We start from the raw sequence: 6,942 nt of genomic DNA on the forward strand, positions 1-6,942 counted from the left end.
ACTAGAGTGACTATGTAAATAAGATAATGACATTATTAAATGATAGTGATACTTAACGAAACTGTTGCCAGATCCTACACAGGCGGTGAACTCTCATTTCAGTAAACATATTAAATCCATTCTAAAGGTCTTGGACCATTTAATTAAACAATTTAAACCTCAATGTGCCTCCCTACCTTAAATATGCATGATTTAGACAAGACACACAGAATCAATAACCCTTTCAGACCAATCATTACTTCAGTAGGCTCAGTTATGCATAATTGATCTAAATGGCTTGTAAAAATTCTTACATCTTTGGTAGGAAACATTTCTAACACGAATTTTAAAAAATAATGTGGAGTTTATAAACAATTTGAATAGTTTAAATTTGAATTTTGATTTTAATATGGTTAGTTTTGGTGCGGTCTCTATTTACAAAAGTCCCTATAGATGATTTATTTGAATTCTATTCTTGGAGGATAAACTAGAACGTTATGTTATTCCATCAACTGTAGTAAACCTCATTAGTCTCATAAGGTTATGTATCAAAGATAGTAAATTATGTTTTAAAGGGGAATTGTTTGTACACAGGTTTGGCATGGCTATGGGGAATCCCTTATCTCTTTTCCTTACCAATATTTTCATAGAATTTTTTTGAGACAAGACTATTACCAAGAATTTTGCCCCAAAAGTTATATGGTTTAGGTATGTGGATGCTATTTTCTGTATTTGGCCAGTTCACGAGAATCTCTGGGAATTCCTTATTAATCTCAATAATTTAGTCCCTTCTCTAAAATTTACTGTACAGGAAGGAAGAAATTATAATATGAATTTTCTTTATGTAACTGCCCATAGAAATGATAGAAATTTCACCTTTTCAGCTTTCGAAAATCAACTAACATTGCCCCTTTTGTTCATTATTACTCCAATCACCATGAAAATGTTAAATTCTTTGTTTTTTATGGGATGCTCGTAAGTGCTTTACGTGTCAGTAGCCCGTAGTTTATTGACGCTGAATTTAAAACTATTTATGATATTGCTTTGAAACATCAATACCCAAGGACTTTTGTAGATGCGGCATGGAAAAGAGCTTGAAAAACATTTTATTCAACTAATAACAAACTTGAATTTAGTAAGCATAACATTCTAAAATTTTACCGAATGATGAAAAGTTTTTAGATATTTCTAGAATTCTAAAGCTTTTTAACATTAGTGTTGTTTTCAGTAATATTAATGTTAAGAGCTTAATAATAAAAAAAATTCTCCTAAAGATGTACCCTGTTGCATATCTAAAATTCTTCGTAAAAAGTGTGATAAAATATATTACCCACAAACCTGAAAATCCCTTTCACAACGAAACAGCACCAATATTCTGTGAGAACTAGACAAATATCGAATGCATTATTAACTGGAGTCAAGCAAGAGCTTCGACCCCATGTAATGACGCAGTTGAAAGGAATATCATTGAACCTTGTTTCATCAAGTCAGATAATGGAAGTTTTCTAAATTTAAGTCGCAGTTTATTTAAACTCGATGCCTTCATAATAAAAATAAAAAGGTGTAGATAAATATAAGCTGCAAAATTAACATATTCAGTTCTATGCGTGTTTTTGGACTTTGTATGGCTACTTTTTAGTTTTTCTCATGGTTAAATCTGTTTACGTTTTATGCCCGCGTGATATCTGACAATCCAGAATTATCTCTTTGATTTTTACCCTTTTGACAATTAACCATCTGGTATTCTTGTTTACCTGGTAATTTTCTTTCATCTTTCCAACTGTATTACATTCGTTCTTTTGACAATGTCTCTTGGTAAAGACGAAAGTTCTTGTATTTCTGCCTGTGGTGTTCGCTTATCTAATGAAGCCACGTGCATCTACTGTGATTTTTTAAGCACACTATATATATATATATATATATATATATATATATAATATATATATATATATATAATATATATATATATATATACAATGGAATAAAATCATATAATACCAGTCATCACCCTTCTCTCTCTCGTCTCTCTCTCTCTCTTCTCTCCTCTCTCTCTCTCTCTGTACAATTACGATTTTTAATACAGCATCTCATTACAGAATATATCGTTCGGATCCTGTTTCTCTTTTTATAGTCCATATATTAATTAGTTTGAGAATTTTTTTTTACAATATGAAAAGAAGAACCAATTGAAGCAAATAGAATTTAAGTTTTAAAAACATTGCTTGTTTTATACAGGCTTTATGCATTTTCTCCGAAACTCATTAAGTATTTCAATAACGTTTAGACATGAAGTCCTACCATCTTTCTGGGCATATCTATCGTCGTTAGATAATCATATATATATATATATATATATATATATATATATATATATATATATATATATATATATAATATATATTACATGATATATATATATATATATAGATATATATATATATATATATATATATATATATATATATATATATATATATATATATATATAATTATCTAACGACGATAGATATGCCCAGAAAGATGGTAGGACTTCATGTCTAAACGTTATTGAAATACTTAATGATGTTACGGAGAAAATGCATAAAGCCTGTATAAAACAAGCAATGTTTTAAAAACTTAAATTCTATTTGCTTCAATTGGTTTCTTCTTTTTCATATTGTAAAAAAAATTCTCAAACTAATTATATATGGACTATGAAAAGAGAAACAGGATCCGAACGATATATTCTGTAATGTGATGCTGTATTAAAAATCGTAATTGTACAGAGAGAGAGAGAGAGAGAGAGAGAGAGAGAGAAGGGTGATGACTGGTATTATATGATTTTATTCCATTGTTTTGGAAACATTAAATAAAAAAAAGCACGAAGAAAAGAAAGCCATTTCTGAAAATAGCCACCGAGAGAAGGAACCATTTGAGCAATAATAATAATTTACTGGGAAACAACTGATTTCCACCGGGATGAAAAAAAATAGCCCCCGACTAAAAAAGTAAATAAATGAATAGGAAAATAAAGAGATCGGGTTGGAAGATCAAGTGAGAGGGGCATACAATTACGGTTCCCCCCTCCATCCCATCTGGTTAACGATCCCCAACTCGGTAACTTCCAGCAGCTACTTCGTTTATTTCTTCACTCGGGACGGCCCGCCACCCCAGTTGTCCAATAACCTTATCGGATTGAATAGAAGGGCGAATACGTTATGCTCCAACGTCTACTCTTATACTCGATTTTCCCTTTCTTTTAAGCGTCTCGCGTGTGAATTTTCCCTCTCTCTCTCTTTCTCTCTGTAATGAAGGACTGGTTTTAGTTTGGTTGAGAATACTAACTAAAAATAAAACATTCCTTTTTACTTTTAACATCTTAGTGACGCAGAGCGACTTGTTTGCTGTTTTGATCGGACACGTGATATAAGTTGATCAAAAAGAAAGATCGAAAGTTTAATAAAGAATAAGCCTGTTCACGCGCAGGTGATGACGTCACTTAGCACGAGTATCCTAAATTATAGAAAACGGAGTGATTAATGGGAAACTTTTATTATCTGTTATTTTTTTCCACTTCTCAGTCACACTATTTGACTTTATTAATTTTGAGTATATCATTCGTATTTAAAGAAAAATTAGTAAAAAATAGTTTGATTAAAATATATACGTAATGTTTCTGTCTATTCTTGTTATAGCTTATTTAAAGTTAATAAAGTTGGATGAGGAGTGGCCAGCACTGTATTCTATCAGTAAATTGACGTGTAATATATAAATGATTGTGTAATATAATTATTATTATATTATGTTTAGACTGAAGTAATTACTTAGTAATTTATAAGATGTTACTGCAGTAAATAAGTAGAAATGAGAGAGAGAAATTAACAAAGCATCTTACACATTGTAATGTAATTTAACATTTAATTAGATAATTAACCTTTGAAATGTAAGCTTCTATCCTCATGGCTCTTTTTGTAGATTTTCCAACTTACCGAGGGGGGATTGGTGGGGGGCGGTCGAACGACCCCCTCCCCCCACAAATTTCTGGAAGCCTATAGTTTCTGCGACTATCCTTTTCATTGAACTTTACTTACAAAATAATAAATAGCTGTAGAATTTATCAGCCTGCTTAGTTCGAAATCTGAACAAGTCCAAAAACTGATATAGCGCTGGGGACACAACGCTGTCCTAGCTCCTTAATTGCTGGGAAGGTTAGCAGGAATAAGCTCTTCTCACTGTAGGGTTTTATTCTACAACCATTTGAGCCATTAACAAGCCATTCATGCTGAAAGGAACAATAATTCAATCAGCAACACAAACATTATTACAGTAATGTGATATAATATGAACAAATCAGGAAATTCTTTGAATAATAAACAAGAAAATTTGAACCTAGCCCAATGGCAGGCTATGCAATTCAAATTATAAATAACAAGAAAAAATAGAACCTAGCCCAATGGTAGGCTATGCAATTCAGAATTATAAATAAATTGCAAGGCTATACAAAATGGTTCACCATGAATATACATAAATAAATAGCCAGAACCTTACACTGTATCTCCTGCAACTCAGGAACCATTAGGTTTGACACACTACACCACGCCTATAACCTTCAACACAGGTTTCTTCAGTAACCTACAACAGAACACGATATTAAAATTAGCTACATGTTATTTGGCCATATTAACTAGTACAACTTACTACTGGCACAATATAGCACATAAGATAAAGGCAAATAAACAATGGTTGACCTACCGACAGTAGGTTATGCGCTTGTCTAGTACAACAAAGGAATAGGGTGGTGTGTTAGGTAGCTGCTTGGTGAATGTACACTGCACATGACCTAGCGGCAGTGGCTCCTTAATCGGAAATGCCACTGTGAATTAATTTCCTAATACTAGCATAAAGCAACATTTCACCAAAACAGCATGGCACAGCAACAAGATCCCATCTGAAGAGTCCGCCAAAATCTGATACACTGCTCATGCGCATAAGCGGGAAAACTCAAAACTTGAAATATTTGCCCAGCTAAACTATCTGATTCAATAAACAGGCCAACATCAAAAGAAACAAATGAATACAGACAATTCTTTACTCATTGAACAACCATATTGCTCATAAACCACCTCACACACTCAATGCAACACAGTAAACTAAGCAGAAACAAAAGGCCAGCCTTTTACAAACAAACGCCACTTTTGCTAAAAAAATAGTGTTCTGACGCAATATTTTACAATAACCATTGTCTTTTTTATTATGTTAAAGTATCTAACATAACAACAAATAAAGTAATATGCATATTTTTCTTAACATAATGAATTAATCAATAAAACTGAAGAAACATTCTTGAATTTCAGTGCAAACTTTCAGCATTATAAGTAAAATCCTGTTAACCAAAGTCACTACTTTGAATAACATCTAATTGGGAAGCAGGGCTAGACCGCATACCCAATTTTCCTTCTTAATATAACTAAAATAGCATTTTCAAGCATTTCATCTTGTATATACCAATGACATTTATAGAAGAAAAGGTCCAGTTTTGGGAAAAACGACCCCCCCCCCCAAAAAACTCTGGGCACGGGCCTGGGCTATATAAAACTTGTTTAGTTGATGCAGATATGGATGACTTAACACCGAGTACCTATGTGTAATTAGGTGGGCATTATTTTAAATAAGGGTAACAGTGAGACTTTGACATCTTTTATCATAAAATTAGCAGCAAACTATTATAATGTTCATAGTGAAGAATTCAGTCAGGTTTAAAGTTGAAGGCACAAAATGAAACCAGTCGAGTAGGACATTGGTTGAAGGAAGGTTGATTGATATAGAATTAGGAAGAGTTATACTCACTGCAGAAAAGCTTAAACACAAATGTATCCACGTGAATATCATTATACAGTTCAGTGATGAATAAATGGGTAGGGGCCAACCTACATATTCTATTTCTAATTTCAGGCCAATAGTTTTGCAATTTTCTTCCCTTTTGAATTCTGTTTTACCATTTTAGATTTTTTTTTATTTGTTTGTAAAACATATTTCAGCCAACATTTAATGAAGGGGAATAAATGGCTACAAATAGGCCCATTTATTTTTCAAATAACAAAATATTCAGGCTTAGCCTATAGTTTAAGTTAATATGATTAAAATACCGATTTAGTTTTACGATACATATTTGTTTGCACGATTATTTATGAAAAGAAGTTTGATATTTTCATTTGGTAGGCTCATTGTAGGCTATAACAAGAATAAACAGAAATATTACGTATATATTTTTATCATACCATTTTTTTCTTTTAAAACGAATGATATACTTAAAATTAAGAAAGTTAAATAGTGTGACTGAGAAGTGGACAAAATAACAGATGAAAATAAAAGTCTCCCATTACTCACTCCGTTTTCTATAATTTACGATACTCGGGCTAGTAGTTTATATTTCAAATGTCTTTTGTAATCATTCTTGTGAAAGTGCGGCTGCACACTTGCAAAAACAGGATTTATATTTTCTCCATTGCAAAATGTGGCTCACTTTTCCCTCAAAGCCTCATCTCGTGGGAAACTGTGAAAAACAGTTCCGTTATTGTTTTCGTAATTTAATGTGCAGCCAATAACAGCACAATTGCTAGTTATGTTTGATTGCCGCAGTCAGACTTGCGCACAAAACTACGGCTCGTGCTGACTGACTCTGCTGACTCGCTGAGTCGGCTCCATATAAAGGACCCAGCATTTGCGGGGCTAGATGACGTCACTGCGCGGCTAGTGCTATTTTTCTTAGCAAGTGAACAGACTTATCTTTTATTAGACTTTGGAAAGAACTACCTTAAAAAGACTAGTATATCTATTACGGCCCTTAACGGGGGGTTAACTGTCTAAGACAGAACAAGATAATGTCAAAAATAATGTCAAAAACATCGAAACCAGGTCATAACGAAGAAAGAACATTAGTGCAATCTGGACGTAGGGATAATATAATAATAATAATAATAATAA

Source organism: Macrobrachium nipponense, chromosome 4, assembly GCF_015104395.2.
Source record: "Macrobrachium nipponense isolate FS-2020 chromosome 4, ASM1510439v2, whole genome shotgun sequence".
In the NCBI taxonomy this organism is placed as follows: domain Eukaryota; kingdom Metazoa; phylum Arthropoda; class Malacostraca; order Decapoda; family Palaemonidae; genus Macrobrachium; species Macrobrachium nipponense.